The sequence below is a fragment of the Dysidea avara genome, chromosome 11 (assembly GCF_963678975.1).
Source record: "Dysidea avara chromosome 11, odDysAvar1.4, whole genome shotgun sequence".
Lineage (NCBI taxonomy): Eukaryota > Metazoa > Porifera > Demospongiae > Dictyoceratida > Dysideidae > Dysidea > Dysidea avara.
The window spans coordinates 4,612,402-4,626,061 of NC_089282.1; positions in this window are offsets into that span (position 1 = coordinate 4,612,402).

Below are 13,660 nucleotides of genomic sequence, written 5' to 3' on the forward strand. Positions count from 1 at the left end.
CTACGTTATGGGTGGTCTCCTCAGCAGACTCCTGCTCACTGTGCATGTGGGACTTCCTTTTCAGTGGAGCATGCTTTATCCTGTCCCAAGGGTGGCTTACCTTCTATCCGACACAATAAGATCAGAGATCTAACTGCTACCCTGTTGACTGAAGTATGCTCTCAGGTAGCTGTTGAACCAGAGCTCCAGCCGGTTTCACAGCAGGACTACCCTGCTTCTGCCAATATCCAAGATGGTGCCCGTCTTGACATCGTTATGAATGGTTTTTGGGGTGGAAGAAGTGAAAGATGTTTTGTGGATGTGCGGGTGTTCAACCCTATGGCTGCTTCTAATGCGTCCTCATCACTGGCCTCCTGTTATCGGAGGCACGAGAACATTAAGAAACGTGCGTATGTTCAGAGAATTCGTGAGGAGGAGCATGCCTCTTTTACCCCCCTGGTAATGTCTGCCTCTGGTGGTCTGGCTCATGAGGCTTCTGTTTTTTATCAACGCTTGGCTCATCAACTTTCAAACAAGTGGGACGATGATTACTCTGTTGTCATGGGGTGGTTAAGGTGCTGTCTATCTTTTTCTCTCTTGCGGTCCTCCATACAATGCATCCGCGGAGCCCGCTCATCCATTGGTCACTATGTTAAGACTCCCCCAATTGTGGAGCTGATTCGGGCAGAGTCTCAGTTTGCCGTGGACTAAGAAAGTCCCGGTTTGTCCAGCACAGGCCATTTATGTGCTGGGGGTGGTAGGCAAGGGCAGTCCATCAAGCCCGGGTAAAAAAAAAAAAAAAAAAAATAGGTGAACTATTGAACCTCAAACCTTTTTTGGTTTGAAAGAAATCGAGCTAAAAAAGAGGAAGATACAACGAAAAAACCAACAGTGTGTAACAATTACGCAATTGAGATTAGCTAATAAAAAAACGACTGCTTGTCACGCCTACCAGATAAACCGCTCGGGGTAATGCTTTGAAAATCGTTGTACAGATGGAGTAATCATCTTAGAAAGGCTCATCAATGGTGTAGAAGAATCAGACTTAAAGCCACGGAGTTATAACGCGAAATCTAACTTGGTGCAGCAAGTGCGAGATCGAGATACTCTAATAGAGCAGTCATCCTAATAGAGCAGTCACCCTGCATGAAGAGAATTCAAGAGATCAGCTAGAAACAAGAAACCTGTATAGAGATCAGCTACACACAAGTCATCCTGTAGAAAGATCAGCTAGAAGAAGTTACCTTGTTTTTTTTTTTTTTGTTTTTTGTTTTTTTAAAAGTACAAATTAATGACATAAGATAAAAAAAGTACATAATAAACAAAAACAAATTATCTTACATATGGGCCTCAGCGACCTGCACAGCAATCGGTGCCTCAGCAATGGGACAGCGCAAACTGGACCTGGCACCGCGAATGCACATAATTGCAGACCTCAACAAAGAGAAGCTCAATTTACATCTCAGCCATCCCATCACTATTCCATAGGAAAGACTGTGCTTTGCACACAAAAGGTTGGCTAATCTCTTATAAAACTGAGTAGCAGTTACCTTGTAGGGAGTTTATGCAACTATGGAAAGAGATAGTTCAGCTTGAAGAAATCACCTTGTAGAGTTCAGCTACAAAGAAACCACCATGTAGAGAGTTTAGCTACGAACAAATCGCCCTGTAGAGAGATCAATAGAAGAAGTTACCTTGCAGAGAGTTCAGCTACAAAGATACCATCATGTAGAGAGTTCAGCTACAAACAAATCTCCCTGTAGAGAGATCAGCTAGAAGAAGTTACCTTGTAGAGAGTTCAGCTTCAAACAAATCACCCTGTAGAAAGATCAGCTAGAAGAGGTAACCTTGTAGAGAGTTCAGTTACAAAGAAACCACCATGTAGAGAGCTCAGTTACAAATTAGTGACCTTGTAGAGACATCAGCTAGAAGAAGTTACCTAGTAGAGAGTTCAGCTACAAAGAAACCATTCTTTAAAGAGCTCAGCTGCAAACAAATCACCTGTACAGAATTCAGCTACAAACAAATCACCCTGTAGAAAGATCAGCTAGAAAAAGTTACCTTGTAGAGAGTTCAGTTACAAAGAAACCACCATGTAGAGAATTCAGCTACAAACAAATCACCCTGTAGAAAGATCAGCTAGAAAAAGTTACCTTGTAGAGAGTTCAGCTTCAAACAAATCACATGTAGAGAGTTCAGCTACAAACAAATCTCCCTTTTTACTGAGTTCAGCTAGAAGAAGTTACCTTGTAGAGAGTTCAGCTACAAACAAATCACCCTGTAGAAAAATCAGCTAGAAGAAGTCACCTTGTAGAAAGTTCAGTTACAAAGAAACCACCATGTAGAGAGTTCAGCTACAAACTAGTGACCTTGTAGAGACATCAGCTAGAAAAGTTACCTTGTAGAGAGTTCAGCTACAAAGAAACCATTCTGTAAAGAGCTTGGCTGCAAACAAATCACCTGTACAGAATTCAGCTACAAACAAATCTCCCTGTAGAGAGGTCAGCTAGAAGAAATTACCTTGTAGATAGTTCAGCTACAAAGAAATCACCATGTGGAGAGTTCAGCTGCAAAGAAATCACCCTGTAGAAAATTCAGCCACAAACAAATTGCCCTGTAGAAAGATCAGTTAGAAGAAGTTACCTTTTAGAGAGTTCAGCTACAAAGAAACCATTCTGTAAAGAGCTCAGCTGCAAACAAATCACCTATACAGAATTCAGCTACAAACAAACCACCCTGTAGAGAGATCAGCTAGAAGAAGTTACCTTGTAGATCGTTCAGCTACAAACAAATCACCCTGTAGAGAGATCAGCTAGAAGAAGTTACCTTGTAGAGAGTTCAGCTACAAAGAAACCACCATGTAGAGAGTTCAGCTGCAAAGAAATCACCCTGTATAAAATTCTGCCACAAACAAATTGCCCTGTAGAAAGATCAGTTAGAAGAAGTTACCTTGTAGAGAGTTCAGCTACAAAGAAACCATTCTGTAAAGAGCTCAGCTGCAAACAAATCGCCTGTACAGAATTCAGCTACAAACAAATCACCCTGTAGAGAGATCAGCTAGAAGAAGTTACCTTGTACATTGTTCAGCTACAAATAATTCACCCTGTAGAGAGAGCATCTAGAAGAAGTCACCTTGTAGAGTGTTCAGTTACAAAGAAACCACCATGGAGATTTCTGTAATCAATATATGTATTATATATAGAATTTGTACATTTACTGAATATTTAAAGTACATCTACTTCATCTTTTCTTCTTCCTGTGGTAAAAAAAAGATAGGTTAAAAAAGTCCCAAAGCTGGCCATAGGCCGGCTTTGGGGTATACAAATACAAAAAGGAATGAAATCTAATCCAAAACAGCCAAGCTGTAAAAAAAGTGTGCGGCCCTCAAAGAGGCTATGGTGAAAAAGATGTGAAATCCAAGGTGGCGGCCAAGAAATGGCTGTGATGGTAGGTTAATGGTAAAAAATTTAATGATGACAATTCAGGTGAATTTTGTGCCAAGACCAAGTGGCACAAAAATTCACCTGAATTGTCGTTATTAAAAATTTTACCATTAATCTACCATCACAGCCATTTCTTGGCCGCCACCTTGGATTTCACATCTTTTTTCACCATAGCCTTTTTGAGGGCCGCACACTTTTTTTTTATAGCTTGGCTGTTTTGGATTAGATAATTAGTATTACATTAACATAAATAAAAGTAAATCATCTATAGCTGATTTAAAATTATTTAATGAAGAATTTCCTACAATATCACTTGTAAGATTGTTTCAGTCATTAATTACTCTAGTACCAAATAATTGACCCAACATGAATGGTGCATGGGCAGGGGGCTTAAGTAATTTATATGCATGACCTCTAGTTTGTGTATTGTGGGAATACAGTAGTGAAAAAGTTGGAGTGATCCAGATTGAAGTATAAACCATTCAGCATCTTGAAAAAAAAAAGTCGCCACGTCTGTGCCAGTACAAAAGAGATGGTAAATTCATTGATGTCAGTCAATCTATATAAGACTTGTCTCTTAAAGATGGTACTAGTTTTGTAGCACGCCGTTGCACACCCTCAAGTTTACGTTGATCTAGCTAAGGCCACTCCAAGTCATACCTTAGTTTCTGGTCACTCCCAAGCCTACAAATGGATGCGGGCGGGCGGATGATCAGGACTTCAGGACTATAGACTCTACTGTGACAATATACTGTATGGTATTATTATTTGCTCAATTTAGCAAATTCATGTTGATTTTGTTTTTAGTCAAACTTAACCAACAACATAAGTAGTTGTGCTTCGGCAAAAAATGCACTAGGAAAGTTGTTGATGGATCATGGCTAGCTATACACTGATGTATAGCATTTAAGTATATTTATTTATTTATTTAGAATATACTATAGGAAATGTTTTGCTCATGTAGCTACTTATATGCTTTCCAAGTGAAATAAATGTCTCATTAGCTATGTCAGGAAAATATTACTATGACTTATAGCTAAGTTGTTCAAATGATCATGATCCAAAATGAAATTTAACTTCTATTTTCACATCAGAAATTCTTCATTCAAATGTGAAGTCTTAGCCCACTAGCTATGTGTTTCCAGCCTTCTATTCAGTAACCTTGAGAAAAGTAACTGTCAAAGTTTTGAGTCATTGAGTGCTCCAGACTAGTGTTTTTTAGTGATCATCTGGGAATGTTTAAACTATAAGGGTTTCTACTTGCCAATCTAATTTTAGTTATGGAAAAGTTTAAGTTTAAGTTCACCGAATGTTGCCGGCTTTCCATACCCCTGCAGTGTTCAGTGATAAGGAATTTGAAGTTACTAGACTAATTATTAGAGGACTACATTTGAATTATAACGTTAAAGCTATGGCCCATCTGCATGGACTAGTAGTTAATGCTACTGAAATTATTTGGTTACAGAAGCATTAGTAACAGTTATAATCTGAACAGCTATATAATCAAGGACAAAACTAGCTATAGTTAGAAACATTTTATTAGTGTGGCATATATACCTAATATTAGAGTTAAGAATAGTGTGACTGCTCTATTGGAATCCCTGACTGCTCTATTAGAGTATCTCGATCTTTTGCAGTAAAAAATAAGTGTCTTGCTGGGTCACATGCACTTAAGCACCTGTAATATTAATAATAGTCCTCATAAACTAGGGTTCCAGGTTTACCATGCGGGCGGGTGACCAGAAACTAAGGTTTGACTTGGTGTGGCCTAATACATAATGGGGTCTCCAAATTACATTTCCGTATTCTAATATTGGTCGAACCATTGATTTGTACAATCGTGACGGTACAAATTCATTCAAATCGATAAAGCTTCTTTTCATACAAGCCAATACCCTGTTCGCTTTCATAGCTACTTCAGAAGCGTGTTGCATGGTAGTCTCGCGGCGCCCGACCTCTTTTTAGGGTCGGGCGCCGCGAGACTAGTTGCATGGTGGAACTTTAAATTCGCATCAAATATAATGCCCAAGTCCTTATGCCGGACAATTAACTGAGTCCAATGAGACACCATTAAGATAGTAGCCTCCAAAGCTGTATGTGGCTCGACCAAAGTGAATCACTTTACATTTAGTAACATTGATCTTCAGTTGCCACACATCACACCATTTGGCTAGATTATCTAAGAGTTGTACATGGTCTGCCAATGTAGAAATGGTTTGTATAAGCTTGGTATCGTCTGCAAATAAAAACACATGACTTGAGATGGATTTCGGCATATAATTAACATAAATAAGGATTAAGGAAGAGAAGAGGTCCTAGAATTGATCCTTGTGGAACACCACTCTTCACGTCTTGCCAACATGATTTTTCCCCATGCATTTAAAACAATCCGCTGTCTCCTATTGGATAGAAATCCATCTAAGAAGGTTGCCTGTAATTTCAAAGTGTTCAATCTTATACAATAAACGTTTATGTGGCACACTATCAAAAGCTTTTTGCAGATCCATGTAAATAACATCAACAGGTACTCCTCGATCAAGTGATTTTGTTAAAATATCCATAACATGAAGTATCTGGGTAGTGCACGAATGGCTCTCTAAAAAGCCAAACTGGTGGGATGTCAACAAGTTATTGGAGTTTAGATGTTCTAGTATATTAGTTTCAATAATGGATTCCATAACCTTAACTACTATAGATGTAGGTCTATAATTACATGCAAGATGTTTACTTCCTTTCTTATAAATAGGGGTAACAAAAGCAATTTTCCATTCCGATGGTAGAACACCAGACTGGAAAGACTTATTAAATAAAATGGACAGTGGAACTGATAGTTGGTCAGAAAATTCTTTGAATATATGTGGAGGCCAACCCTCTAGACCTGGAGATTTATATCCTATTCAATTCATCAAATACTAATGAAGCAGTTATTGTTATGTTTTCCAACTTTGGTACTGAAGCTTCTGGATCTAGGGCTGGAAAACTGGTTAAATTTTCATTAGTGAAAACACTTGCAAAATATGAATTTAATAATTCAGCCTTCTCTTGATCAGAGTAGCTTCAGAACATTGGATACTATCAATACCAGATCTTGTTTTCATATTTGAGTTTACATAACGCCAAAAACTTTTAGGGCTTCTTCCAATGTTAGAGACTGGATTTTGTTCGTGATTAATCCTTAAATTTCTTGTTAGACACCGAAGCTTATTTCTAGCTTCCTTAAAAGCTTTGTAGTCATGGTCAGCTTTAGACAAGGTATAATTTTTCCACGATTTCCGCTTTAATTTCTTCATTTTGAATGCCTCAGGAGACATGTAAATATTTCTTTTCTTCCTTACTCCTGTTGTTAGTGGTACAAATTTATCAATAATATCTTGAAGTACTGTCTTGAAAAATCCCCATGCTTCTTGAGTATTCATAGGCTCCATGATGCCAGGCCCATCGATGGCATGAAATGCTGCACGCATACTGTCAAAGTCAGCTCTGTTAACATTGTATCTAGGGGTGTGGTTTGGTTTGATGGTAGAATAGCAAGATAGGTGAAAACGAATGCATAAATGATCACTATTTCCCAAGCCTGGAAGATAATCAATGTGATTGATCATATCAGCTTCATTTGTAAACACCAGGTCAAGCAAACTGGGAGTAGTGCCTGGTCTAAAACGAGTTGGTTCTTGAATGTGCTGGAATAAAAAAAGATCTTAAATAGTGTCTATGAAGGATTCAACATAAGTATTTCTTGGGTTCACTGACATGTTAAACCAAACAATATCTTTCATATTAAAATCCCCACATATCAGTAAATGAGTAAAATCATTTAATCCTTCCAGTAAAGTACAAAGTAAGGATATACTTGTCTGCATAGCCTCGGAAGGGCTACGATAAATGGATCCCACCAACAGTTTATCTTAAATTGTCCTTGCAGATTAATATTTATCCAAACATGATCTTTAAAGTTATTGTTGTTAAAATATACTTGGCTTAGCTGATAAAGTGTTGGATACATAAATACCCTCTCCATGAATACCCAGTGTAGAAGTCATGTCAGAGTCAGTATCAAAATTTAAATATAATGAATAACCATGGATCATTAAAGAGGCCTTGTTAATAAAATATGAGTGATATTTAGACAAAATCTCAGTAATTAATATCAGGTCAGGCTCAGTGCAAATATAAATGTATGGGCTTCAGTTATCCAAACAAATTCACTTATCTGAACACTTCTGTGATTTAGCTGACACAGGTGTTTGGATAATGGAGGTCCTACTGTACTCACATTTTGCTCTAGCCCTGATAAGATGAACAAAATGCCATATTTCAGTTCTTTTAAATAATACTTTTTCAGTTCCTTTTGACTCCATATTTACTAGTGGACCTATAGTGCTTCTTTTGAATAATCTTCTAAGGCTTCCTTTGTGGTTGGAGGAGTTTTTAAGACAGTGTTTAAGTGAGTGTTCTATTAGGAGATTGCCAGCCGATCATCAAAACAGATTTATACAGTTGACACCATCACTCAAGCCCTTGACAATGGAATCAGTTTGTGCTGCTTTCCTTAATCTCAGGAAAGCCTTTGATTCTCTAGACCAGTGGCGGATCCAGGATGGGGCATTTGGGGCAAATGCCCCCCCCCCCCCCCCCCCTTCAAGAAATTGCATACAAGATCGAGATACTCTAATAGAGCAGTCAATTACTCTAATAAAGCAGTCATAATGTTCATGAGGCAGTGTAGCTTACCTATGAAGCTACAAATAGAATTTTATTTTACATAACAGACGTGATATAGTTGGTAAGGATAACTAGCTATTATTGTTGTGACCTTTTTTTTTTTTTTTTTTTTTTTTTTTTGGTCTTCAACTGGTTTTCAGCAAGTTTTTTTTGGTCTTCAACTGTTTTTCAGAAAGGTGCCCCCCCTCTTTCGAAACTCTGGATCCGCCCCTGTAGACCATATAAAATATTGCTGCAACGTCAGTCAAACTTGGGAATAGAATTAAAGTGGTTTATGGATTATCTTAGTCAAAGAATGCAACATGTTAAGAGTGGAGATCAGTTTTCTGAATGGGGATCAGCTTTAGGTGGCATTTCCCAGGGAAGTGCTACTCTTGCTAGGATAAGTAAATGACAAGTTAATAATAGCTGTTAGCTACAGTTTGATGATGATACCTGCCTAACATGCTCTGGAAAATTACATTCCATTTTTGGGGATCTGTTAAATGCTGACCTACACTCACTATCAACATGGAGTAAAATGCTAAACAATCTAGCATACTAGAATCGGAAGGAATATAATAGTGCCCCCACTTGCAATTAATGAAACACCTTTGTCACCTCTCAGTTCACTAAAGTATTTAGAATTAACATTTGACACTACCTTGAATGTCTCTTCCAATGTGGCGAATGTCTACAAGAGTATGAATATTATTTATGATCATAGAAAGACAACACATATATTGAAGATGCTTGTGGAGTCGTTTACTTTCTCTCGGCTTAGCTATGCTCTACCGGTTATTGCATCAAGATTCTCGCCATAGAATTACATGGCTTCACAATAGTTCAGATCACGTGTGGCTTGACAAAGTCTAATCACATCTCTGATTCTTGACAAGCTATTGGTTGACTCTCTCCTACAATGCTGGTTCAGCACCAATCCTTGTGTTAGATCAGTACATTACTAAAGGAACTTCATTAGTGACCCTACTATACAGTTTGGCTCCTTACATTCCTCTAATACCAGATGTTCCACAACTCTCCACTACAGATTATCTTTTCATAAACAAATTTTATGCTAAAAAGCAACTTCCTGGTGGAACTCCCTTCTAAATGAACTTATGAACTTGTATGAAATTAATGAACTTGTCTTTATTGAAATTATGTTTTGCTTGTGTAGTTATGTTGTGCTTTGTATATTGCTTTGTTTTTGTACTCATATGTGTAACTGCCATATAGTTTACTGTAGTGTAGTACTAGTTTACTACATGCAGAATGGAAGAAAAAGCCTTGGGCTTGGCCGAATTCCAGAGTTTAAACAAATCAGGATTTTGACAAAAAAAATAAAAATACAGGTATCTCCAAGGGGCCACTCACGCTATGAAATTTCGTACAACCACACAGAAATTAATTTCGAAATTTGAAATTTGGAGTAAAATCAGAAATTTTCGGCACGGACTTTTTTATTAGCGCGCGCCCCGTTATCGTAACACCATCTGTATTCCCTATGTCTATGTTTATGCAAGCTATTACATAATAGAAATCATTTAGGGGGGTACATATAAGGCATCTTAGAAACCACAATTCTGTAGTGTCTTCATTTTTTACTGCTTCAGTGAAATTTACAGCTCAGATTTCAGTCTTTATAGGCATAGCAGATTTCAGTGGACCTCACAAGGAGCAACAGCTTTAGTAGCTAATATTCATTCAAGAGGTATGCAAGCTATTAGCTATACTGGATTTTGTATCTGTGTATGGTAGGTTTCACTTAGGGAAGTGCATGGGCTGTTAGCTTAAATTGGCTATTTGTAAATGTGAAATTGAAGAAAAAACCTGAAGCTATATAGCTACAATATGTAGAATTCTTTTTATTTTACATCCAGCACTGAGCATGCACTTGTGACAGTCATATCAATCGTGACATTTTGTGCTAAGCCATTCCACACAGACAGTTCAGATCAATGCACAAAGCTGGTATATGTATTTGTATCAACACAATTGATTTCCATTGGCTCATAGCTTAATAAAATACATTCATTTATGTCATCAGACATCAGAATGTAAGCAACAGTAAAGGAATAATAATAATACTGTACACTAATGATCAGTGGGGCCAGTACATATTGTACTGTAGAACATGTAAGCTTTGGTTGAGTCCCACAAGCAAACTCCATGCTTGGTGATATAGGTCTTAAATACATTATGAAAACAATGCTAAGAGTGTGACGATCAGTTAACAACTGACAAAAAGCACTTAATACATTTAGGAGTGGGAGGCAAGTCATGACATGCTATTATCAAAGTCTCATTATTATTGTGAAATGCTGCATCATCTACACACTACTGGAGATTTTGTCCATGAAAATCCAATGAAAAAAATGTTCACCCTGTGAAAAGTGAAGTTTTCATTGGGTGGCCCCAATGAAATTTTATTTTCATAGGAAAATTTAATGAAAAACCAATGAAAAATTACTCTGTGAAACTACTTTTCATGGAATTTTCATTGGTAATTTTTCATTGGTTTCTCATTAAATTTTCCTACGAAAATAAAATTTCATTGGGACCACCCAGTGAAAACTTCACTTTTCACAGGGTCAACATTTTTTTCATTGGATTTTCATGGACAAAATCTCCAGGAGTGTACAGTTTTATAATTGGTGTTACAATCCTGGAATGTCAGCAATCTACAAGCAATAAACAACACTATGTGTCAGTCAGCAACTTACCTTATTAGTGTGATTGATGTAGTGCGCATACTACGCTTGTAAAGATGTACCAGTTTGGACAGCAATACCACACCTGTGCTTGTGTGTTATGACCACTTCTATTTTAACAGTGTAGTGTATAAATATTAGTTTTAGTCCTGCAGTAATTAACTCTGGGTGGTCTAAAAGAACAAGGGGATGACCAGGGTGTACACTTGTATCCATTAGGTACTAGGAGACAATACACACTTACAGTGTGCCTGCCTGCTGAACCTTAGCTGGCAAAACTCAAAGGTTAGACAATACATTTGTGGTCAAATATGGCAGAATAAAAAACTGAAGCTATATAGCTATGTAAACTTCTTCTATTTTACATCCAGCAGCACTTGTAGTAACAGGCATTCCACTCTGTGCTGCCTTGAGTGACATGTCTTTAATATAATTATATGGGAAGTGGTTTAGTTTTGTGGCTATCAGTGTTGGGCAAGTTACTTTGTAAAAGTAACTAGTTACATATTACATATGACTTGCAACAGAACTATTTAGTTACAGTTACATATATTACCCATAAAATAAAGTAACTGTAATAATATTACATATTATATTACTTTGTGTCACAGCTTTAAGCTGTCATGTGTGAAACTACCACCTTATCACGTGACAAGATTGCGTTGTTGGATAATGTGCAAATCTTGGTTATAAGTAAGAAGCTAGTGAATAAGCTTCATTCAGTAGGCCTCGTTACTTCATTGTGGTTAGGCGTTACTCAGAGGATTACTAACGAGATTAGTAACTTCGTTACTTTTAGTAATAATATTACGTCATATTAGACTCGTTACAGTAATTATATTACTTAGGTGACGCGTTACGTTTGTAAGTAAAGTATCTTGCGTTATATTACCTGTTTTCATAGCGTATTTCGTTATATTACTTTGTTACCACAAAAGTAATAATATTACGTAACGCGTTACATAAGTAACGCGTTACTCCCAACACTGGTGGCTATTATAATAATTATAATAACCTCATCAATAGCTACAATATACATTAATATTATTTTGTACATATGTACTATACTGCATGCTGCATGTACCTACTGAAGTACCTATAGCTATACTGTAACTAGCTATAGGGTATATTGTTGTGGTGTTTGGATCAGCTTATATATACTGAGATACCTTTGTGTATGCATATCTTGTATAATAACTCTGGCCTGCATAGTAACTAACTCTGCATGGGTGGTCTAAAAGTACAAGGGAATGAACTAGGGTGTACACTTGTATCCATTAGTTGCTAGGATACAATACACATATTACAATGTACCTGCCTACTTGGCCTCAGCTAGCAAAATTCAAAAAGTTTTTTGTTAGATAACACACTTGTGGTCAATAACAGAATGCTATAGTGTTATACTGTAAAATGAGAAATTATAAGAAATACAGCAGTTGAACTTGTGACACATGCACTATGATGCTTAAGTTAGCTATGTACCAGCTACATAAATGCCTGGAAAATATTTTCCGTTGCATTATATTCTAAATACATTTTGTATGTCAGTCAGTTACATATCATACATAATATTCACACAATATAATTGTATAGGACTTTCATTCTCTTGATCATGGATGATGAAGAATTTGTGACTTATATGAGGGAGTCTTTGCCAAAGTATGTAGTCCAGTGTTTCTTGTATTCTGGATATGATACAGCTCGGGTAGTTGCACAGATGACTACAGAAAGAGGTCCTACTAATACCGTTGATGAAATAGAAGCATTCATTTTACAAAACTTCCCATTAGATGAAACTTGTTATCACATGTCTTTGCCATCTAAGTCGTTTGTCTTTACACCTGGTCATCGGACCAGGATCTGCAATTTTATACAAGATGTCAAACAAAAAGTTGTTTTATCCTAACTACAACCTCCATCAAAGAAAATGAAAATTGCAGATAGTGATGATGCTGGTGGGTCCAGTGCTTCTCAGTATGATTTGAAAGCAATCTATGAGGACTTGCAATTGCGAGACAGAATTATTAACTGGATCAGAAAAAAACCTGAAGAATTCCACATATTAAAAGAGCACAAACATTATAAAATCATTGTGCGTTTCCAAGAATCAGGCTATCCAACTGTTGACATGCTGTGCTTATTGAGCGATTGCAATGCAATGATCCAACTTGGAGTAAAAAACGATGAACGTGGCAATTACACACATATTCTTTCAAACTGGACCCACCATGTTTTAATATGTTTCAAGAAGAAGAAAGGGAAACATGGAAATCAAGTTGGAATAGCAACTTTCTTTACAAAAAAACCAAAATGCAATGAGGCAATAGTAGATCAACAAGCCTCATTAACAAAGGAAGATTTCCGAAGGCCCCTCTTGTGCAGGAGGCGATAGTAGAACAACAAGCATCATTGTCAAAGGAAGATTTTCAGATGGCCACTCTTGTGCAGGAGGCGATAGTAGAACAACAAGCATCATTGTCAAAGGAAGATTTTCAGAAGGTCCCTCTTGTGCAGGAGGCAATGGTAGAACAACAAGCATCATTGATAAAAGAGGATTTTCCGAAAGCCCCTCTTGTGCAGGTGAATCAAGAGGGGCAGTCATGAGGTCACCAAATAGTCATACTGTCTCTAAAGATTGGTCACGTGATTCACGAAAACCAAAAAAACATCTGACATTTGACCAAAATCAAAATACATTGACAGAGTATTTTCCTTTACAAGAAAGTGTTGATGCTTTATTCAAAGAGAATGATTTCTCACATTCATTTGTAAGCAAAATACCACAAAAGGTACAATTTTCAACTCCTTTATTGCAAGAATTAG